Source organism: Ambystoma mexicanum, chromosome 1q, assembly GCF_040938575.1.
Source record: "Ambystoma mexicanum isolate Mex_15411 chromosome 1q, UKY_AmexF1_1, whole genome shotgun sequence".
Lineage (NCBI taxonomy): Eukaryota > Metazoa > Chordata > Amphibia > Caudata > Ambystomatidae > Ambystoma > Ambystoma mexicanum.
This window is the reverse complement of record NC_090922.1, coordinates 1,535,991,139-1,536,015,846: the sequence shown is the minus strand read 5'-3', so window position 1 is coordinate 1,536,015,846 and position 24,708 is coordinate 1,535,991,139. Positions and strand designations below refer to the sequence as shown.

The window sequence follows — 24,708 nt, the reverse complement described above, 5'->3', positions numbered from 1 at the left end:
CATTAACACAGGTCTCATTGCATGGATTCTGAGACTCTGTTCCGGGCATTAACACAGGTCTCATTGCATGGATTCTGAGACTCTGTTCCGGGCATTAACACAGGTCTCATTGCATGGATTCTGAGACTCTGTTCCGGGCATTAACACAGATCTCATTGCATGGATTCTGAGACTCGGATCTTACTGGTGGACGATCATATCGTAGTGAAAGACCCCAGCAGGTGCCCACTGTGAGCCTCTGAGATTCTGCTCCATCATAATTCCTTTAGACTATGGGAATGCTGGCGGCCATTTTACACAATGCGTCTGCAGAGGGCCTTAACAATTGTTGCAAGACCTAATGTTTTTCTCCAAACCTTTTGCATCACTGCTCAGTGTATCCCAGAGCCAAGACTCCACCAGCCCAAAGTCAGCGTGTTTCCTTTAGTTTTTTTACCTGTATTTGTGATGTAACCATATAGTAATGGCATTGCACCCTGGGTGGGGGACTATAATAGGTGTAATCGTCATCCTGTTATGCGCCCACAGCGTTGCCACAGGCCCTTAACTTGGGTGCGGGGTGACAACAGGCATAGGCGCCCCCCCCCCACCCTCTCTGTATAATAACACATCATAGGAAGTCGGGCTTCCCACAGCTGTTCTCGGCATTAAAGTGAAGCACACCAGTGAGAGTGCAGGGAGGTCTTTATTGTGTAATGTTCCAGGGCGGTGACGTCAAGATGCAGTGTTATTCCTTTAACAAGAGCATTCGGGAGTCAATTATCCAATGGCAGCGTGAGAGTAATCCTGCATTCCTTTGAAAGCACCAATCAGGGAGTGGGGGAGGGTCCATCTTCATTGAGAGGCCAGTACTTGGACTGTGAAGCCAGGAAAGCCGGAATCTCTGTGGTTAGAGAGAAGGAACAAAAGAGAATTTTAGAACATTCTAGATGCTAAGAATAGAATCAGCATAGTTCTGGGTGAATAGAGAATGGGAAACAGGGGCTCAGTTTAGTGTGGGATGAGGCTTTCACAGTTCAAAAGGTAGGGTGGAGACGTGGCCACAGCCCGCAAATTACAAACCATGACGTGTTACACACAGCTGGAGGAAAAAGGCTGCTTCTGACCCCCCTCAGCCGCTACATGCACCGCTGCACACATTACATTTTCATGCCGGCGCCGATGCTGGGATCTGCGTGCAATTCTGCCTGCATACACCAGGGGGCACCCGTAGGCATGCATGGTAATGCAGTCGCGCATGCTCCAACATGGCCGGTGGCAAGGACTGCAAGTGTAAGCTGTCCCCTGCGGGCTATTTATGCATTAAGGACTGTGTTTGTCAGACAATTCAGTGAGCATGACAACATAGGATAAACTATTGGCAAACATTCACCAATTCACAAGAACCATCAAAAACCGGTCAGGACTGGGATGTTGCCTGTGAGACGATACCACCTGCCATGTGTAACTTTACTTTCTTGTCCGTTGTGTGCGTCCACCAGAAGGTTCTAGATTCCTGAACCTGAGGCACTCCTGAAATCTAGAGGCACAGATCTTTCTCTCAGAGCCACACACACCATGAAAGGACTTGGTAGAGGTTTAGTTTAGTGAACCCAGTGACACTGAGGAATTAGCTCAGATTTTTTTATTTATTTATTGGCCATTTGTTAGACGCTTATACAATTAGCAACAAATGTTTCAAAGTGCCCACAGGGCAACAGGGTGGGGAGGGGGAGGGTAGACATGAATTAGAACAAGATAGATAATTGAATTAATAGTACAAACAAATAATGAGAATAACGGGGAGGGGAGATGAACCCACTAGGCCTTGTGAGTGTTCAGAACATGCAAGTGCAGAGGCATAGCTCTCAACTCACCCGCTTTTGGCGGGTGTCACCTGCCTTGCAAAGGGCTGACTCACCCGCCAAGCCTCCTGCACGCCCATTCATTCCAATGGGCGTCTCACCCGCCAAAAACAAAATCGGGTGATTTCACCCGCCTTTGCGAGGCGAATGGTTGAGAGCTATGGCAGAGGGGAGGGGTGGGTAAGGGATAGGTGCTGTGGTGCTCATGGAGAAGTGCGCGGGGTGAAGTGCTTAAGAAGAGAAGAGCGAAAGTGCAACCTCCTGTGGGAGTAAGTGCAGTATATAGACAGCGGCTGGGATGAGAGATGTGGGGGATCAGGTCCCTGAGGATACATAAGAGCCAGGCACATCAGTCACGCTACTGTATGATTAGCAGAGAAGAGAGGAGGAGAAGGAAGAGGTAAAGAGACAGGGCCTGAGGCTTTTATGGAGCTTAAGTAGGTCCTGCTCAAGTTGCAGAGGGAGGCTATTCCACAGAAAGGAGCCCGCCGAGGAAAGTGATTGACCATAAGCTCTCTGTTTAGGAAACCGCTTCACACGCAGGGAGTTGGTGCCAGGGGAACATAGTGGTCTGGAAGTGGAGTATTTGATCAGGAAGCGTTGAATATAGAGTGGTCCTCGGCACCAGATATCCTTGTGGATGATACAGAGGGATCTGAATTTAATCCGTGCTGAGGCCGGGAGCCTGTGAAGGCTTTGTAGGGCAGGAGAGATGCAGTCCCTCGGCTTGAGACCAAGGATAAGTCTCACTGCCATATTCTGGGTTGCTGGAGGGGTTGCAGGGTGGTCAAAGGAAGACTAAGGAAGAGGCTATTGCAATAGTCTAGCCTGGAGAGTATCAGAGCAAGGGTAACAATGAGTCTCTGGGGGAAGGTGAGTAAAACTAGAGTTCCTTTGAGAAGAAAGAGCTGAAAGTGGGACTTTTTGATGATGTCCTGAATATGAGGGATGAAGGAAAGGGAGGAATCGAAGATGACTGGCATCAGAGGAGGGGGGAGGCATGGAGGAAGGCCAGAGTGCAAGGGACCCAATAGGTAGAATCTCGGTTTTGCTGGCATTCAGGCAGAGGTCATTAGCAGTGCACTAGGCCTGGATGGCTGAGAGGCAGTCAGGGATGAAGGAAGGTGCAAGGGCTTCATTAGGAAGGTTGAAGAAGAGTGTGTCGTCAGCGTAGCACTGGAAGTTGGGGGATAATGAGGAAATGAGGCGGTCCAGCAGAGAAAGATATATGTTAAAGAGCATGGGTGAAAGAATGGAGCCCCGGGGGACGCCACAGGTGGAGGTGGTGGTAGGGGAGGAGAAAGAGCCCAGAATGATTTTGGAGGAACGGTCAGCAAGGAAGCAGGTAAGGCACTACAGTGCCCGCTCCGAGATGCCAAGGATATCATGGAGCCTTTTTATGAGGATGGAATGGTTCTTGTGTCAAATCCAGAAGAGAGATCAAGGAGGATGAGGACAGCACGGGAATTGGAATCCAGGGATGTGAGCAGTTCTTCACAGGTGTTCAGAAGAGCAGTTTCTATTCCTCTGGATGCTCGCAATCCAGATTGGGATTTTTATCCAGATGAATACATGTTTGTTTATGTACTATAGAAGAAAAATAGCCATTTTGATCAAACATGTTTTCTGAACTATTAAGCCATCTTTTCTACATTAGACAAACCAGTAAATTATAAGCACTTTATCTTACAAGGGATAAAAACAGAACTAACATAAAAGCTGTCAAGACATTCTTAAATTGGTTGATTTTGGAAATTATTATTCTATCAGCTACATGTTTTACAAAACATCACCTGGCAGGTGCTTCAATTATTGTGCGCAAGAGGTTAACTACCCTTGCTGTGGCTGCAGCATGACCAGTTGCCATAAGCTTCAATTAATGTTAGCCTGGGGTTAACTACCCTTGCTGTGGCTCCAACATCACCAGCTGCCATGCGCTTCAATTTTTGTTAGCCAGGGGTTAACTATCCTTTCTGTGGCTGCAAAATGACCAGCTGCCATGCACATCAATTAATGTTAGCCAGGAGTTAACTACCCTTGCTGTGCCTGCAACATGACCAGCTGCCATGCGCTTCAATGATTGTTAGCTAGGGGTTAACTACCCTTGCTGTGGCTGCAGCATGACCAGCTGCCATGCGCTTCAATTAATGTTAGCCTGGGGTTAACTACCCTTGCTGTGGCTGCAACATGACCAGCTGCCATGCGCTTCAATTATTGTTAGCCAGGGGTTAACTATCCTTTCTGTGGCTGCAAAATGACCAGCTGCCATGCACATCAATTAATGTTAGCCAGGGGTTAACTACCCTTGCTGTGGCTGCAACATCACCAGCTGCCATGCGCTTCAATTATTGTTAGCCAGGGCTTAACTACCCTGGCTGTGGCTGCAACATCACCAGCTGCCATGCGCTTCAATGATTGTTAGCCAGGGGTTCACTACCCTGGCTGTGGCTGCAACATCACCAGCTACCATGCACTTCAATTATTGTTAGCCAGGGGTTAACTACCTTTGCTGTCGCTGCAATATGACCAGTGGCCATGCGCTTCAATTATTGTTAACCAGGGGGTAACTACCCTTGCTGTGGCTGGAACATCACCATCTGCCATGCTCTTCAATTATTGTTAGCCAGGGGTTAACTACCCTTGCTGTGGCTGCAACATGACCAGCTGCCATGTGCTTCAATTATTGTTAGCCAGGGGTTAACTACCCTTGCTGTGTCTGAAACATCACCAGCTGCCATGCGCTTCAATTATTGTTAGCCAGGGGTTAACTACCCTTGCTGTGGCTACAACATTACCAGCTGCCATGCACTTCAATTATTTTTACCCTGGGGTTAACTACCCTTGCTGTGGCTGCAACATCACCAGCTGCCATGCGCTTCAATTATTGTTAGCAAGGAGTTAACTCTCCTTGCTGTGGCTGCAACATCACCAGCAGACATGCGCTCCAATTCTTGTTAACCAGGATATTAACTACCCTTGCCGTGGCTGCAACATGACCAGCTGCCATGCGCTTCAATTATTGTTAGTCAGGGGTTAAGTACCCTTGCCGTGCCTGCAACATCACCAGCTGCCATGCGCTTCAATTATTGTTAGCCAGGGGTTAACTATCCTTTCTGTGGCTGCAAAATGACCAGCTGCCATGCACATCAATTAATGTTAGCCAGGAGTTAACTACCCTTGCTGTGCCTGCAACATGACCAGCTGCCATGCGCTTCAATTATTATTAGCCAGGGGTTAACTACCCTTGCTGTGGCTGCAACATCACCAGCTGCCATGCGCTTCAATTATTGTTAGCCAGGACTTAACTACCCTGGCTGTGGCTGCAACATCACCAGCTGCCATGCGCTTCAATTATTGTTAGCCAGGGGTTAACTACCTTTGCTGTCGCTGCAATATGACCAGTGGCCATGCGCTTCAATTATTGTTAACCAGGGGTAAACTACACTTGCTGTGGCTACAACATTACCAGCTGCCATGCACTTCAATTATTTTTACCCAGGGGTTAACTACCCTTGCTGTGGATGCAACATCACCAGCTGCCATGCGCTTCAATTATTGTTAGCAAGGAGTTAACTATCCTTGCTGTGGCTGCAACATCACTAGCTGACATGCGCTCCAATTATTGTTAGCCAGGATATTAACTACCCTTGCTGTGGCTGCAACAGGACCAGCTGCCATGCGCTTCAATTATTGTTAGCCAACGGTTAACTACCCTTGCTGTGCATGCAACATGACCAGCTGCCATGCGCTTCAATGATTGTTAGCCAGGGGTTAACTACCCTGCTGTGGCTGCAACATCACCAGCTGCCATGCGCTTCAATTATTGTTAGCCAGGGCTTAACTACCCTGGCTGTGGCTGCAACATCACCAGCTGCCATGCGCTTCAATTATTGTTAGCCAGGGGTTAACTACCTTTGCTGTCGCTGCAATATGACCAGTGGCCATGCGCTTCATTTATTGTTAACGAGGGGTTAACTACCCTTGCTGTGGCTGGAACATCACCATCTGCCATGCTCTTCAATTATTGTTAGCCAGGGGTTAACTACCCTTGCTGTGGCTGCAACATGAACAGCTGCCATGCGCTTCAATTATTGTTAGCCAGGGGTTAACTACCCTTGCTGTGTCTGCAACATCACCAGCTGCCATGCGCTTCAATTATTGTTAGCGAGGGGTTAACTACCCTTGCTGTGGCTGCAACATGACCAGCTGCCATGCGCTTCAAATATTGTTAGGCAGGGGTTAACTATCCTTTCTGTGGCTGCAAAATGACCAGCTGCTATGTGCTTCAATTAATGTTAGCCTGAGGTTAACTACCCTTGCTGTGGCTGCAACATGACCAGCTGCCATGCGCTTCAATTATTGTTAGCCAGGGTTTAACTACCCTTCTGTGGCTGCAACATGACCAGCTGACATGCACATCAATTAATGTTAGCCAGGGGTTAACTACCCTTGCAGTGCCTGCAACATGACCAGCTGCCACGCGCTTCAATTATTGTTAGCCAGGGGTTAACTACCCCTGCTGTGGCTGCAACATCACCAGCTGCCATGTGCTTCAATTATTGTTAGCCAGGGCTTAACTACCCTGGCTGTGGCTGCAACATCACCAGATGCCATGCGCTTCAATTATTGTTAGCCAGGGGTTAAACATCCTTTCTGTGGCTGCAAAATGACCAGCTGCCATGCACATCAATTAAGGTTATCCAGGAGTTAACTACCCTTGCTGTTCCTGCAACATGACCAGCTGCCATGCGCTTCAATTATTGTTAGCCATGTGTTAACTACCCTTGCTGTGGCTGCAGCATGACCAGCTGCCATGCGCTTCAATTAATGTTAGCCTGGGGTTTACTACCCTTGCTGTGGCTGCAACATGACCAGCTGCCATACGCTTCAATTATTGTTAGCCAGGGGTTAACTACCCTTTCTGTGGCTGCAACATGACCAGCTGACATGCACATCAATTTATGTTAGCCAGGGGTTAACTACCCTTGCGGTGCGTGCAACATGACCAGCTGCCATGCGCTTCAATTATTGTTAGCCAGGGATTAACTACCCTGGCTGTGGCTGCAACATCACCAGCTGCCATGCGCTTCAATTATTGTTAGCCAGGGGTTAACTACCCTTGCTGTGGCTGAAACATGACCAGCTGCCATGCGCTTCAATTATTGTTAGCCAGGGTTTAACTACCCTTGCTGTGGCTGCAACATGACCAGCTGCCATGCGCTTCAATTATTGTTAGCCAGGGGTTAACTACCCTTGCTGTGTCTGCAACATCACCAGCTGCCATGCGCTTCAATTATTGTTAGCCAGGGGTTAACTACCCTTGCTGTGGCTGCAACATGACCAGCTACCATACGCTTCAAATATTGTTAGTCAGGGGTAAACTACCCTTGCTGTGGCTTCAACATTACCAGCTGCCATGCGCTTCAATTATTGTTACCCAGGGGTTAACTACCCTTGCTGTGGCTGCAACATCACCAGCTGCCATGCGCTTCAATTATTGTTAGTGAGGGGTTAACTATCCTTGCTGTGGCTGCAACATCACCAGCTGACATGCGCTCCAATTATTGTTAGCCAGGATTTAACTACCCTTGCCGTGGCTGCAACATGACCAGCTGCCATGCGCTTCAATTATTGTTAGTCAGGGGTTAAGTACCCTTGCCGTGCCTGCAACATGACCAGCTGCCATGCGCTTCAATTATTGTTAGCCAGGGGTTAACTACCCTTGCTGTGTCTGCAACATCACCAGCTGCCATGCGCTTCAATTATTGTTAGCCAGGGGTTAACTACCCTTGCTGTGGCTGCAACATGACCAGCTACCATACGCTTCAAATATTGTTAGTCAGGGGTAAACTACCCTTGCTGTGGCTTCAACATTACCAGCTGCCATGCGCTTCAATTATTGTTACCCAGGGGTTAACTACCCTTGCTGTGGCTGCAACATCACCAGCTGCCATGCGCTTCAATTATTGTTAGTGAGGGGTTAACTATCCTTGCTGTGGCTGCAACATCACCAGCTGACATGCGCTCCAATTATTGTTAGCCAGGATTTAACTACCCTTGCAGTGGCTGCAACATGACCAGCTGCCATGCGCTTCAATTATTGTTAGTCAGGGGTTAAGTACCCTTGCCGTGCCTGCAACATGACCAGCTGACATGCACATCAATTAATGTTAGCCAGGGGTTAACTACCTTTGCTGTCGCTGCAATATGACCAGTGGCCATGCGCTTCATTTATTGATAACGAGGGGTTAACTACCCTTGCTGTGGCTGGAACATCACCATCTGCCATGCTCTTCAATTATTGTTAGCCAGGGGTTAACTACCCTTGCTGTGGCTGCAACATGACCAGCTGCCATGCGCTTCAATTATTGTTAGCCAGGGGTTAACTACCCTTGCTGTGTCTGCAACATCACCAGCTGCCATGCGCTTCAATTATTGTTAGCGAGGGGTTAACTACCCTTGCTGTGGCTGCAACATGACCAGCTGCCATGCGCTTCAAATATTGTTAGGCAGGGGTTAACTATCCTTTCTGTGGCTGCAAAATGACCAGCTGCTATGTGCTTCAATTAATGTTAGCCTGAGGTTAACTACCCTTGCTGTGGCTGCAACATGACCAGCTGCCATGCGCTTCAATTATTGTTAGCCAGGGTTTAACTACCCTTCTGTGGCTGCAACATGACCAGCTGACATGCACATCAATTAATGTTAGCCAGGGGTTAACTACCCTTGCAGTGCCTGCAACATGACCAGCTGCCACGCGCTTCAATTATTGTTAGCCAGGGGTTAACTACCCCTGCTGTGGCTGCAACATCACCAGCTGCCATGTGCTTCAATTATTGTTAGCCAGGGCTTAACTACCCTGGCTGTGGCTGCAACATCACCAGATGCCATGCGCTTCAATTATTGTTAGCCAGGGGTTAAACATCCTTTCTGTGGCTGCAAAATGACCAGCTGCCATGCACATCAATTAAGGTTAGCCAGGAGTTAACTACCCTTGCTGTTCCTGCAACATGACCAGCTGCCATGCGCTTCAATTATTGTTAGCCATGTGTTAACTACCCTTGCTGTGGCTGCAGCATGACCAGCTGCCATGCGCTTCAATTAATGTTAGCCTGGGGTTTACTACCCTTGCTGTGGCTGCAACATGACCAGCTGCCATACGCTTCAATTATTGTTAGCCAGGGGTTAACTACCCTTTCTGTGGCTGCAACATGACCAGCTGACATGCACATCAATTTATGTTAGCCAGGGGTTAACTACCCTTGCGGTGCGTGCAACATGACCAGCTGCCATGCGCTTCAATTATTGTTAGCCAGGGATTAACTACCCTGGCTGTGGCTGCAACATCACCAGCTGCCATGCGCTTCAATTATTGTTAGCCAGGGGTTAACTACCCTTGCTGTGGCTGAAACATGACCAGCTGCCATGCGCTTCAATTATTGTTAGCCAGGGTTTAACTACCCTTGCTGTGGCTGCAACATGACCAGCTGCCATGCGCTTCAATTATTGTTAGCCAGGGGTTAACTACCCTTGCTGTGTCTGCAACATCACCAGCTGCCATGCGCTTCAATTATTGTTAGCCAGGGGTTAACTACCCTTGCTGTGGCTGCAACATGACCAGCTACCATACGCTTCAAATATTGTTAGTCAGGGGTAAACTACCCTTGCTGTGGCTTCAACATTACCAGCTGCCATGCGCTTCAATTATTGTTACCCAGGGGTTAACTACCCTTGCTGTGGCTGCAACATCACCAGCTGCCATGCGCTTCAATTATTGTTAGTGAGGGGTTAACTATCCTTGCTGTGGCTGCAACATCACCAGCTGACATGCGCTCCAATTATTGTTAGCCAGGATTTAACTACCCTTGCCGTGGCTGCAACATGACCAGCTGCCATGCGCTTCAATTATTGTTAGTCAGGGGTTAAGTACCCTTGCCGTGCCTGCAACATGACCAGCTGCTACGCACATCAATTAAGGTTTGCCAGGAGTTAACTACCCTTGCTGTTCCTGACCAGCTGCCATGCGCTTCAATTATTGTTAGCCATGTGTTAACTACCCTTGCTGTGGCTGCAGCATGACCAGCTGCCATGCGCTTCAATTAATGTTAGCCTGGGGTTTACTACCCTTGCTGTGGCTGCAACATGACCAGCTGCCATACGCTTCAATTATTGTTAGCCAGGGGTTAACTACCCTTTCTGTGGCTGCAACATGACCAGCTGACATGCACATCAATTAATGTTAGCCAGGGGTTAACTACCCTTGCGGTGCGTGCAACATGACCAGCTGCCATGCGCTTCAATTATTGTTAGCCAGGGATTAACTACCCTGGCTGTGGCTGCAACAACACCAGCTGCCATGCGCTTCAATTATTGTTAGCCAGGGGTTAACTACCCTTGCTGTGGCTGAAACATGACCAGCTGCCATGCGCTTCAATTATTGTTAGCCAGGGTTTAACTACTCTTGCTGTGGCTGCAACATGACCAGCTGCCATGCGCTTCAATTATTGTTAGCCAGGGGTTAACTACCCTTGCTGTGTCTGCAACATCACCAGCTGCCATGCGCTTCAATTATTGTTAGCCAGGGGTTAACTACCCTTGCTGTGGCTGCAACATGACCTGCTGCCATACGCTTCAAATATTGTTAGTCAGGGGTAAACTACCCTTGCTGTGGCTTCAACATTACCAGCTGCCATGCACTTCAATTATTGTTACCCAGGGGTTAACTACCCTTGCTTTGGCTGCAACATCACCAGCTGCCATGCGCTTCAATTATTGTTAGCGAGGGGTTAACTATCCTTGCTGTGGCTGCAACATCACCAGCTGACATGCGCTCCAATTATTGTTAGCCAGGATTTAACTACCATTGCCGTGGCTGCAACATGACCAGCTGCCATGCGCTTCAATTATTGTTAGTCAGGGGTTACCTACCCTTGCTGTGGTTGAAACATGACAGCTGCCATGTACTTCAATTATTATTAGCCTGGGGTAAACTACCCTTGCTGCGGCTGCAACATTGCCACCTGCCAGGCGCTTCTGCAGGGGGAACAGGTAGATACAGGCAAGCATAGATGGCAAATGAAAGACAGAACGACTGGTTTCTGTTCTGCATCTACTTCGAAGTGCCTCTCCCTCAAAAAGGAACACACATTGGCAATGCTTATAGTGTTGGCATTTAATGCTGTTCTTTACATTTTGCATTTAATGACACCATGGTACAAGGAGGAGAGTTCACTGCTTGAAAGGGGGATCTGATAAGGGGTGCAGGGTGCAAAGGAATGAAAAGGGCAATAGAGCAAGGGAGGAAGCCATTGAGAGAGGGTGTCATGGATGATGAGCAAGAGGAAACATGAGCGAGAAAGGGCATGACGGAGAGGGTAAGAATTTAAGCGAGAATGAGAGGAAGGATGATAGGGAGAGGGGGTAAGATGGGTGGGGGAATAAGGGGTCTAGGGTAGGTGGTGGGGTAAAGAGAGAGGTGGTAGGGTTCCATAGAGAAATAGGGGTAGAACGGGTAGCAGTAGAGAGAAGGATTAGGATGGGTAGGGATAGAGAGGGTGTAGGGTGGGTGGATGGGATGGACAGAGGGTGGTGGGGTGGGTCTGGTGGGGGTAGAAAGGGTGACAGTAGGCTGGGTGGGAGTAGAGAGAGTTGGCAGGGTGGGTGCGGGTAGAGATAATTGGTATGGTTGGTGCCATGGGAGATTTGGGTACATGGGTGGGTGGGGATAGAGAGTGTTAGGTAAGGTGGGTAGGTGGGGTAGAGCGAGTGGGGTAGGCTGAGTGAGGTGGTAGGGTGGGTGAGGGTAGAGAGAGGTGGGGTTGGGTGGGTGGGGTGGGTGGGGTTAGCAAGAGTGGGAGTAGGGTGGGTGGGGTTAGAAAAAGTGGGGGTAGCATGGATGGGTTGGGATAGAATGAGCAGGGGTAGGGTAGGTGGGTAGGGGCAGAAATAGTGGGGTTAGGGTTAGTGGGTAAGGATAGTGAGAGTGATATGATAAGATATGATATGATATGATAGTTTATTTATATAGCGCCTATACACAATGGCCCTCATTACGACCCTGGCGGAAATCGAAAAACGATGGCAGAAATGCAATACCGCCATCGAATACCGCCCGTTGCGATTATGACCCGTCACCGTAAAGTACGATGCCATTAGCGACACCGTAGTGAACGCCAACGCTAACTGCACCAAGTACGCGCACGCGCGCACTGCGAAACCGTAATTACCACCATGGCGCAACGGTACGGGAATTCTGACCCTAGCGGACATGTACCTAACGCCATCAAGCATGGCGGAAAGTACCATTCCGCCATGGTGAGAAGTACGGCATCGCAAACCAACCATAAAAGGCCTTACTGAGTGCCTGTACACCACTCCCTGGCCACATTGCACAACTCCTCGTAGGTGCAATGAAGTCAAACAATGCAACCAGTGAAATGTACAAGTCACCCATGCATGCCAACGAACAAATGAATGTAGGGGCTCCAAGTGCCTTGTGAGTGGCCATCCATATTAGCCATGGCACCATTGCCGTACTGATGCAGCACAGGCATGTGAAGCTCCAAGTACAGCAACATGAACTGAAAACTGAGACAAACAAAAACAGGCCCCCCATCGCTTGACACCAGTGCAAGGCAACATACAAAGCAGTATCCTGAGTGAGACTGCACCAGCCCTGTACCCCTGCCAGTAAACAAACCAACCAGCAGCATAAGCATGTACCACACAAGTTGGCAGAGTGACTGAGCAGCCAGGCACATCTCAAGAGGGGCCAATGGGAGCAGCAGGGCACAGATGGCACGAATACAGAAGCCATTCCAATGGACATGACCTCAGTCTCCCTCAAAGAAACGCACGCAAACACAGGCACCTGTGACCAGCCATATTCTGAAAATCACATCATTCCACCAATCCACCTGGCTGACCGGCATCTGTTACACAAAAGCCAATCCCCCTCCCATGAGCATGACATCATTAAAACAGTCATAATGGCAGCCCCTATCCCTGACCTTACTGGCCTTCGTAGGCAAACGCGCCCAGTACAGTACCACGCAACTATGCTCAGAAGGCCGAACCCAAAGCAGATCTCCTCACAATACATCACTCCGCAAATAGGAATATGCTACATAACTTGCAAAGAATAACGCTACAAGGTCAATATCATAATCAAATTTTAATGCACAACAAAATCACCCGGGCCATACAGCTATTAGGTCATGAACTCCAAATCATATCTCATAATTGTGGGCTGCATCCGCAATAATTGACCAGCTTCTTCTTGTGTGACGCCCTGTTCCTCCATGGTACACAGGGGCTACATCCACGTTCAAAAAGGCAACATGGAAGCGCCTAGAACCGCAGGGCCGTCCCATTAGGTAGGCACTAGTCCAGCTGAAAGCTCGAAATGTTGCTCCTAGCCACTAGTACTGCGTAAGGGCATGTGGGCCATTGGCGATCGTCCCATAAGATCGTAATGGTGCTCCACTGATTAACACGAAGCAGCAGGTGTCGGGAGTAAAAGCCATCTGCAGGAGTGGCATACAGATGGCAGCGGCAAAAGGGGAGGAGATACCTGTCACCCAAATGAAACAGCACTTACCCGCTGTGCCACCAGGGCCCATATGGCCTTCTTGTTCGCAAGTGCCGTCCTGGTCATTTGCGTCGAGAAGACGACGGCAGCATTCTCCTGGAGGGTCTCTGTGAGCACCGTGAGTTCCTCACGTGAGAAGTGGACCTGCCGCTTGCGGTCGCATGCTTTTTTCGCTACTTTTCCCATTGTTTTGGTTTCACTAGGGTGGATGACGGGTTGGGATGTCTCTCAGGGTAGTGTTTTTAATGGTTGTGTGAATGTTCTGATTTTATAGGTGTACGGCGTGCTGTTTCCCGTTCCGGGACCATGTTTTTGCTTCCGTTTCCGTATATTTACGGTCACCGTATTTTCCGATTGCCGCTCTCTACGGTGACCGCTATGTCCGGTGGCGGAATTGCACCTAGGTCGCCGTACGACGGCGGTGAGGGGCATTTTGGGGACATTTCCGCCATCGCGGACTTTGCACTTCCGCCAAGGCGTAGTGCTCGTGCCCGATGGGTCAGAATTAGCCGCACTTTACTCTGTCGTGCCATGGCGGAAACGCTATTTACGCTATGGCGGTCAGGTCAGTTGCTTTCCGCCAGGGTCGTAATGAGGGCCAATGTGTTTCAAAGCACTTCAAGGCAAGGGAGGGAACAAGGGAAAATGCAATGACATTCTTACAGGCCATGATCGGTAAGGATGTGAAATGAACTATCTTACTCGGCCTGACAACATTTCTGATAGTGCAAGAGCTAAGACATAGATAAGGAAGGGAGGGGGAGAGTGGGAAGGCAATGAAAACAGACAGGCGACAGGGGTGCAGAAAGGTAGGGGAGGAACAAAACAAGCGACTATCATACTAGGCCTGACGACATTTCAGATAGTGCTGGAGGGTGGGCTGGGGAGGAAAAACCAGTAAGGGAGGGGGAGGAGACAGACGAGGTTGCTATCATACTAGGTCCAGGGACAATTCTGATAGAGTAAGCGCATAGAAGAAAGTAAGGGGTGGAGATAGGAAAAGGGATAATGGAGAGGAGGTGAGAACAGAGAGTAAGCAAGAGGGGAGAGCGAATACAATTGCAGAAGTCAGTAGTAACACATAATGTTGCAATCCTGGATACAAGATGAAGAGGGGAACAGCATGATTCAGGGCCACCATGAGTACAAGATGCAAAGGAAGTTCAGCATGAGAGTTGAGAAAGAGTGACGCACCGTGAATGAATGAAGTAAATAAAAGTCAAATCCAGCATTGGTCACAAGACAGTGATGGTGAAACCAGAATTTATCAGGACAGACTCATGCAGAAGTAGGCTTGAGGGGCATGAGGGGGGTGGGGTAGTGGGGGATGGTGGGTGAGTGGGGTAGAGTGGGTGGGTGGGGGTAGAGAAAGTGGGTGTGGAGTGGAATAGAGAAAGTGGGGGTCGGGACGGTGTGGGTAGAGAGAGTGGTAGTAGGGTGGGTGGAGGTAGAGAGAGAGTGTGGGTAGGGTGGGTGAGGGTAGAGAGAGTGGAAATAGGCTGGGTAGGGGTAGGGAGCATAGGGGTAAGCTGGGTGGGGGTAGAGAGAGTGGGGGTTGGGTGGGACTAGAGAGAGTGGCGGGAGTCTGGGTGGGGTAGTGAAAATAGGGGTAAGCTATGTGGGTTTAAAGAGAGTGGGTGTTGGGTGGCACTAGAGAGAGTGGGGGTAGAGTGGCCTAGGCTAGAGAGTGGAGGTAGGGTGGGTGGGAGCAGGATGGGTGGTTGGGGTAGAGAGTGGGTTGTATGGTGGGGTAGAGTGGGTGGGGGTATGGAGAGTGGGGTTGGGCTTAGGGTGGGTAGGATAGGGTTGGTGGGGTGGAGAGAGTGTGGGTGGGATGGGTGGGGCTAGAAAGAGCATTGGTAGGGTAGGTGGGGTAGAGAGAACAGGGTCAGGTTGGGGTAAAGTGAGTGGGGTAGAGTGGATGGGTGAGGGTAGAGAGGGTGGGGATTGGGTTGTGGGGTAGAGAGGGAGAGGATTGGGTTGGTCAGGATAGAGATGGAGGGGGTAAGGTGAGAAGTAGGGGTAGGGTTGTGAGTTGGTGGGTTAGAGAGAGTGGGGGTGGGGGATGGTAGCTGGTTGTGAGCAAAATACATGAAGAACAAAGAAACCTTGGGAGGATTTGTGAAAAGTAGCCCACAATAGCCCAAGAAAAGACCAACCAGCACATGTAATGTGGGTGGGATTGATAGGGGGGGTAGAGAGAGTGGGCATGTGGTTGGAGTGTTTAGAGATTAGCCAAAGGTTACATTAAGAATAACATTAAGAATAACACACACAAACCGTTGAAATCAGCATAGAAATATGTTTATAAATCGCCATGACAACAGTGTAATAAACTGTAAGCTTCCTGTTTCATTTCCTTCGATTTGTGAAAATGCAATAGCTCAATTTTAGAGACTTTATTTGTCCCAAGAGAGAAACAAGGCGGCGCCTGGCCTGTCCCCACACACAGGACCTCTGTACCTTTTAAGGGTGCCTCCAGAACAGTTGGTCACCGCTAAGGAGAACCGATTTAGGCAGCAGACTCCCGAAGTTTCTATTAAAAATTGTCCTATTTCTTTACTCTCTCCTGCCTCTTATAAGTATAACCCCGATGCATCCTATGGGAACCTTAAATGCTCCCGATTTCTATTGTGAAATGTCTCTCTCAGGGGCTCCATTGTGTTTGCATGTCTGCTCAGGTGACCCAGACAGTGGACTGTCCCTGGGCTGGACACAAGAAGAATTTGAGTACCAATATGAAGGGAGTGTGGTGCTGCCCCTTTAGGGTCAGCACACAGCGGAGGGATGCTGCACTCCGCAGCGTGCCTTTAAATAAAGGGGGCGTGCCCTAACAGTCAGTGCGACCGGGGAGCCCAAACCGAACAGACGTCGCCAGTATGAGTCTGTGGCAGGTGGGGGCTCACGGGATATCGCGGGTGCTCAGGGTGCCCCACAATAGTAGGGACGAGACCGGAGTTACGCCCGGGCCCGGCGGTGCATGAGAAATACATTTTTCATATCGAACGAGGTATGGAATCATCTCGTTCTATGCCGCGGAGAGGATGTGGACCATGTGGCTGGTGGCCATTTTGTTGATGAGGCCTATGTTGATTGTGGCGCTCCGGAGGGGCTCCTACAGGCCATCCAGGTCTAATTCTTGAACATACTGATAGCGGGCAGCTGTTTCTGCACACACAGCGCATCAGATATTGGAAATTTTGATTTTTGATGTGTACTTCGTCGAGGTGAGGTGAGGTGCTGGGGGACACCTGCTGTTTCTTTGTTGGTCCCTGGGGCCTCCCTGGCTCAATTTGTGGACACTTCCTGCCTTTGCATATGGCCTCTACTACCCCACAGTGACTGGCTGATGAAGACTGGAGCATGGTCGTGTGGCCTATGCTACATTCTGGACTGGTGTGATAAATTTGAAGATCAAGAAGGCCTGCAAAATTCTTCCTACTTGTGAAGCAGACTGTCTGGGTGAGTTGCGGCCCCATTATTCTCCAAGGTGGCGTGCTCCTGCGCTTAACCCATGAATGATCAGGCTGATCAAGCTGGGGCCCAGCCGGCGGCCCAGCCACTGCCCCAGATCCCGCTCCCACCTGTGATCCAGCCTCTGCCCCTACCTGTGCCTCAAGTCATGGCCCAGATGAGACCTCCAGGGGCACTAAAGCCAATCCCTGAGTTTGACGTGTCTGGCCCCCCGTCCTGCCTGGGGCCAAGGTGGAAGCGAGAGATTTATCACCTCGAAAAGTACCTCAGGGCCACCATGGAGAACAACAAGGACAGCAAATTGGCAACCCTATTGTACTCTGTGAGGCCTGCGGTGCATGAAACCTTTGACTCTCTCCAACCAACAGATGCCTCCAATGGTGCAGTGAAGACAGCTCTTCATGACTACTTCCTTCCTTTGGCAAATGCAGACTATCAACGTTTTGTGATGCTTTCCACCCATCAAAAATAGGATGAAACTCTTGACCACTTCTATGGCCATCACAGGCGGCTGTCCGTGGCGTGTGTCAGGGACAATCCTGATTCAATGGTCAGGAATCTGCTGATCCAAGGTTGCTGATCGGGGAAACTATGCAGACAGGTGCTGCGGGAGTCTGGGATCACCTTGCCTTGTATCCTCGAACTGGGTCACTGCCAAGAAGTGCCTGAGGTACATACATCCAGGATGGAATCAGGCGGAAAAAGTCTGTGCCATGGGCCGTGGTGGCAGAGGTACCAGGAGACCAGCAGGTAATTTTAGTGACAGGGGCGAAAGCCAGGGGAGGTGTGCCTGAAGTGTGGGTATGACCTGCCCCACCCTGCTGATTGTCCAGCGGTGGGGAAAGCTTTTGGTCGATGTGGCCTAGCTGACCACTGTGCCCGGGTGTGTAGGGCATCCCTACAGGTGATGGTGCTGCAAGGTCCTGTTCGGTCTGGCTACTTTCGCCAATCACGCCCGCCCTAACGTCGCCCAAGTCGATCAGGGTGATGAGGTGCACAACTGGACGAGGAGGAGGAAGAGGAAGAGGAGAAAATAATTTTCTTTGTTTTCAGCGTCTAGGCCCTCAAATCAAAGAACAGATGGCAACCGCAGTGCATTGTTGCAGTCAACTAATCATCTGTCCCAGTACTAGTGGACACAGGGGCCTTAGTCAACATGATGGCCAGGGAATACTACAATGCCATGGAGTGCCCCCCGAAGCTTGCTGCCCCCAGGGCCCACATCTTCACGTTTGGGGGATCCGAGCCAATTCCACTAGACGGTGCTTTTGTAGCAGAGGTGGGGCATGGTGGTTCAAAAAGAAGGGCCCGCTTCTATGTAACACCTGTCAGCACCAACACACTGTTGAGCTGTGCTGCGGCGGAAGCACTGGGGATTGTGAGTTTCACGTACTCAGTGTACGTGGAAGACATTCAAACTTTATTGGAAAAGTACCCCAGTTTATTCCAAGTGATTGGACAGATGTCAGGCGATCCGGTGAGGCTGCATATTGATGACTCGGTGCAGCCCGTCGCTCTCAAACACCACCGGGTGTCTTTATACTTACGGGAGTTAGTGGACAAAGAACTGGACAATCTTGTCAACCTTGACATCATCGAGAAGGTTGAAGGCCCGACACTGTGGGTGTCCCCCATTGTTGTTGCACACAAACTAAAGCAACCAGACTCGGTGCGGATCTGTGTTGACATGCGGCTCCCCAACAAGGCAATCCAGAGAGAGCGGTATCTAACACCGACCATAGATGAAATCAACACCGAGCTGCAGGGGGCCTTATTCTTTTCAAAATTGGACCATAGGGCCGGTTACCACCAGGTCGTGTTACACCCCGAATTCCGATACATTACGATGTTCACCACTCACAGAGGGCTCTATCGGTACAAGAGACTATGTTTTGGGGTGTCGTCTGCAGCAGAGGTATTTCAAAATATCATCTGTGGTGCTTTGGCGGACCTTGACGGTGTCTTGAACATAAGTGGCAATAACCTTGTGCTTGCTAAATCAGAGGCGGAACATCTGCACAAGCTCCCCAAGAATTTTGAACAGCTTCAGTCCCTGTGTCTGACGCTCCACCGGGAGAAATGTGAATTTCCGAAACCTGCCATCGAGTTTTTCAGATTGATATTTGTTATGCTTCATTGACAACACGAATGCCAGCAGTTAGGAAAACACATTTACTTTATTCCTTAAGTAAGATAGACAACGACCCCCGGGAGGGCTTCAACCAGCGTCTACAGACTTCTCCTTCACCCTTCTCATTATGCTTGGAACCTGGAACCCCAGGTTGAAAGATCCACGTTCCAAGCACATGCAAAGCATTACTCTGACACATTGTAATTGCTTAAGTGATGTTGACATCCTAACACCTCCCTCCTTTCTAACATTTGACAAACACAACAAAAGAAAGAACAAAAATATTGGCACGTATCATTTAAAATCGCTGGACAGAGACCGGTAACTCGGTTGAGTCACTCCAACTTCTTTTTCTTTTTTTTTTTCTATTTTTTTTTTCCTTTTTTTAAATTTGTCCTAAAAAATTTTGCTAACAGTAATATAGACAGTGGTGCTAATGGCAGCAACCTTATAAATAGATCTGTTACTCTCTTGCTTTAGAACACTTGATAATTGCTACTCTCTCCTTGTTCCAAATACTTCCACCTCTGACCAATACCGATGAGCCTAAATCCTTTACTACTTGTTTGGGCTCAGAATACAGGGATGCTCCCTTGCGTACTTTGATGGGCAGCTTAATTTTTATCCAATCACCTTCATTAATCTTAAACTCTTTACAACAATTTTTTATATCATACCTTACTTTGGATTTAACTCCTGCTTTAAACATTCTACTCCTCACTCTTCCCACATCCACATCAACCATCCTGGATTTTCCCATCCATCCAGGACACAGGTGAGAATTAGGTTTCCTACCTCTCAACATCTCAAATGGCGTTAATCCTGTGACACTATGAGGTGTTATTCTGTACTGGAATGTTCTTTCCATTGCCGTCCTGAACCAATCCCCACCAGTTGCTACTGCAATTCTTATAGCTTCCATCAACGTCCTATTGAAGCGTTCAGCACATCCATTGCTTTGGGGGTGATAGAGAGAAGTGTTTATCTGTTCAATACTATTCTTACCTAAAAATTCTCTAAATTCCTTGGATATTAATTGAGATCCATTATCTGACAAACATCTCCTAGGAAAACCTTCTCTCCAAAACAATTGTTCTAGGAATCTAATGATACTGCTGCTAGAAATATCTCTAAGTAAACAGATCTCTGGCCATTTTGACAATAGATCTATGACCACCAATAGGTAACTGTCACGGGTCCCTCCTATATTAAATGGTCCTAATAAATCTATTGCAATCTCATCCCATGGTACCTTCGGTGTTTCTCTGATAACCATAGGTACTTTTTGTATTGTTAAACCCTTGTTGCCTTCCAGACACTCGGTACACTCCTTGACCTGTTCTTCAATCTCTTTATCAATACCAGGCCACCAGAATTCAGCCCTTATTATACCTTTGGTCCTAGCTATACCCAGATGTCCTTCATGGGCCAGTTCTACCACTTGTCTCCTCATCCCCTGAGGAACTATCATCTGATGCCCTCTATATAGATACTTGTCATTGATCAGTAAGTCTCCTTTAACTCTAGCAAATCCACCCATCTCACCTTTGTAGTTCATTACTCCACTTTCTCTCACTAATGTTAGTATTTTCTGGTATATTGGATCTTCACTACACGCTTTATCCCACTCAATTTTTTTTAAGGACTCATGCACCTGAAAAATCTCAAATGATTCTTCCTCATCTGATTGTTCTAATCTGTTATTGCTGTCTCTATGGACAGATCTTGACAAAGCATCTGCCACGACATTAATTTCACCGCTAATGTGAACCATTGTAAATTGCAAACCTTGAAGGGCTGTTACCCATTTCATTATGCGTCTCGATACTCCTTCCAACCCACCTTTGGTAAAAATACTAACCAATGGTTTATGATCAGTGCAAATCTCAAATTTCCTACCCCAAAGAAACCTTTTGAATTTCTCTACACCCCAAACACAAGCAAGAGCTTCTTTCTCCACTACTGAATATCTGACTTCAGGATCTTTAAGTGACCTTGAGGCAAACGCTATCGTATGGATCCCCTCTGAGTCTTCTTGCATAAGAACTGCACCTATGCCATAGTCACTGGCATCTACAAAAAGTAGTGTGCGTTTCCCTTCTTCAAATGTCTTTAGAATGGGAGCATTAATTATGGCCTTTTTTACAGCTTCAAACTCAAGCTTACAGTCTTCGCTCCATTTAAATACCACACCTTTGCGCGTGAGCCTCCTCATGTGTCTTGACATGTCTGACTAACCCTAAAAACGACAACACTTCAGCTTTGGATTTGGGGTCTTCCATTTTTCTTATCGCTTCAATGGCCTCCTCTTTCGGTTTGACTCCCTCAGCCGTGATTTCATGGCCTAAATAAACCACTTTACTTGCCTTGAATGTACATTTTTCTGATGCTATTGTTAAACCAGCCTCTCCTAATATGTCTAACACCCTTTTTAGACGTCTGTCATGTTCCACCTCATCATTGCCACAAACCAGAACATCATCTTGGTAGTACATTACTCCTTTCTCCCCACCTAGTAGTTTGTACATAATACTCTGAAATACACTCGCCGCCGACACCAAACCGAACGGCATTCGCACACACCTAAATAGGCCATTGGGAGTGATAAATGCTGTTAAGTCTCTGGAATCTGGATGCAATTCAATTTGGTGATAGGCTGACTTGAGATCTAAAATTGAAAATATTTTCGATCCAGAGACACCCACCAGTAGGTCATCTATCCTAGGTAGTGGAAACCTATCTGCCACCACCATACTGTTGAGATGCCTTAAGTCAATGCATATTCTCAAGGACCCAGTAGATTTACGAACTACTACTATGGGACTCACCCATTCTGACGATTCAATTCTTTCAATAACCCCTTCTTTCTCCATTTTTTTTAATTCACATTCTACACCCTCTTTAAGTGCTAAGGGAATAGTTCGCAATTTCGCGATCTTGGGCACTGCTCCCTTTTTTAATCGTATCTTGTGAACAAATCCTTTCATACATCCCAGCTTGTTTCCTTTTTCATTCAAACTCTCACCATTCACTGTTAAGACCTGTTCAGGATGACCTGCTTCTAGTCTGATTTTTAATTCTGCTTGATCACTCCATGATAATAACTCTCCCCCTTTGTTGGCAACATGAATTGTGGTGGTGGCTTCTCTATCTTTAAACTGCAATTTAGCATCAAAGTATCCTATAATCTCTATTGGTTTGTCACCATATGCATTCACCTTAATCTTGTTTTCTCTCAATGTACAAAACTTAAATCTCTCTTTCCATACCTGTACTCCTATTAATGTATAGTCCGCCCCACTATCCATTAGCATCAATATTTGTATCCCATTAACTAACACCATGGCATATGGTTTTTTCTTCTTCACTTGCCCGTCAATGGCATTCACCATGAACACCACCTCTCTACCATTCTCAACATACTCATCCACCTCATTATTTTCACTGACATCAAAAACTTGACCTGAATTGGAATTCACATTTCTACAACATCTAGCGATGTGTCCCCTTATACCACAGTTGTTGCATATGACATGTATTGCAAAACACTCCTTGTCTGATGCTACATGTGAGAAACTCCCACACCGAAAACATCTTCTTGTTGGTGTAACTCTGTTTGTCGCCGCTTCCTTGGGATACCTAGTAAAATTAGTCTCTCTGGAGAAATTCCTATTGTCTTTGACCAACCCTTGTCGATTCCAACTTCTCCCCGCTGGTGGTCTACTCTCCTGTCGATCCTCATCTTTTCTCCCATTCTGTAACTGTCTTTTTGGAAAATTTGAACCCATCCTTGCTTTAGCTTTTGATACTTTCTGAACAGCCCCTTCTGTTTCTTCTAACTTGGGTTTCTCTATGTTCACTTGATTGTCTGCTTGAAGTAACTTTATGCATTTATCAGTGTGCTCCACCATCTTTGCAATCTCTATCGCTCTGTCCAACGTGGGATCCTTCTCCTTCCAAAGTTCTTTTCTAATATTGTCATTGTTGCATTTAATCATTAATTGATCCCGTATGTGTTCTTCTTGACAGTGGGTAAATCTACACTTCACTGCTAGACCCCTCAGAGCTGTGATGAAATCTTCTATGCTTTCTCCATTCCTCTGTTCTCTGGTGGCAAATTTGTATCTCTCTAAGATGATGTTCTCTTCTACTTTGTAATGTTTGTCTAGTTTGGCTAGTGCTTTCTCATATGGGCCTGTGTCTGGTGTGTCTGTAGACTCTGGTAACTTCCTTAACACTTCCTGCCCTGCTGTCCCTAAACAATGAAATAATAAGGCCTCTTTCCTTTCATTAGAATAATTGGGGCCAAATACTGCTAACGCGTATTTATGGAAACCTTCTTTCCAATCTGTCCATCGTACCCTAGGTTCTCCAGGTGAAGTCAAGAAAAATACAGGAGCTGGAACATTTGCCATTGTGTGCTGTTGTGCTTGTACTTGTTATGCTGTGACGTGGTTACCAATTTCCCTCAAGCAAACACATACCTATTTGCTTTATATAACTCACCAGCCAACTTGTGTAGTGTGGTGTGATCTGTTTGTTCCTTCGAATCTGTTGAATCGTACCCTCGTGTAGTGTACTTCCGGGCTGCTCTGCTTTAATCACCTCGCCAGCTTTCGGTTCGCGCCGCCTGTTTTTGTTTATTTAAACGCTGGTCTCAGGACGCTGCTCCGCTTTAATCACCTTGCCAGGTTTCGGTTCGCGCTGCCTGTGTTTATTTGTTTAAACACTGGTCCACTTATCAGGCTTCCTTCCTTTGCGTGGATACGTCAGATGTGGCGTGCCTTACGCCGTAAGGTCCTTTCCTCAGTTGGTTTCGTTGCGGCGTTGCTTGAACATGCAATTCGAACGTTGTCTAAGCGTGTGGCAGAGTGGCGTTGGCTTGCGCATGCCGGTCTTTCAAAAGTAAGCAATTTTTCACGATGTCCTTTGCGTGCTTGAGAAAAAATTATCAACAGTACCTGTGTTCAGCTAAATTATTTCCTTTTCTGGTACACCTGGAAATCGTCTCACGACACAATCGATTGTTTCCTCTGTTTCTCGGTTCGTGCTCATAATATTTTCTTGTGCCGGGGGTCGTCTCTGAAAATCCCGTATCCTCGTCGCCAATTGTTATGTTTCATTGACAACACGAATGCCAGCAGTTAGGAAAACACATTTACTTTATTCCTTAAGTAAGATAGACAACGACCCCCGGGAGGGCTTCAACCAGCGTCTACAGACTTCTCCTTCACCCTTCTCATTATGCTTGGAACCTGGAACCCCAGGTTGAAAGATCCACGTTCCAAGCACATGCAAAGCATTACTCTGACACATTGTAATTGCTTAAGTGATGTTGACATCCTAACAATATTCAAGAAGGGAGGTGTGTCCCCCATCCTCTGAAAAGTCAAGGACATAAAGGACACTTGCCCACCAGAGAATGTCTCGGAGGTACGGAGCTTTCTGGCATGGTGACCTACTGTGGCCGCTTTATAAAGAAATTAGCCTCTCGGTGAGAGCTCCTGCGTGCCCTCACAAAGAAAGAGACTGCGTGGCAGTGGGGACCGCTCGAACAGGTGGCTTTTGAGGACATCAAGAACACCCTCACGGCCAATGACACCATGGCATTCTTTGATCCTGCTCTCCAGTCAGAAATCGTAGTGGATGCCAGCCCATTTGTCCTGGGG

The 24,708-nt window shown here is 47.9% G+C and overlaps 1 long non-coding RNA gene across 1 annotated transcript in view; it reads right to left on the bottom strand.

Annotated features, from left to right (window-relative positions):
• Positions 1–666: 666 nt before the first annotated feature.
• Positions 667–24,708, bottom strand: part of LOC138522734 (uncharacterized) — a 190,151-nt gene continuing 166,109 nt past the window's right edge. Inside the window, exon 4 of the long non-coding RNA XR_011283329.1 lies at positions 667–883. This is a non-coding gene — a long non-coding RNA (uncharacterized lncRNA). The remainder of the gene's footprint in view (positions 884–24,708) is intronic.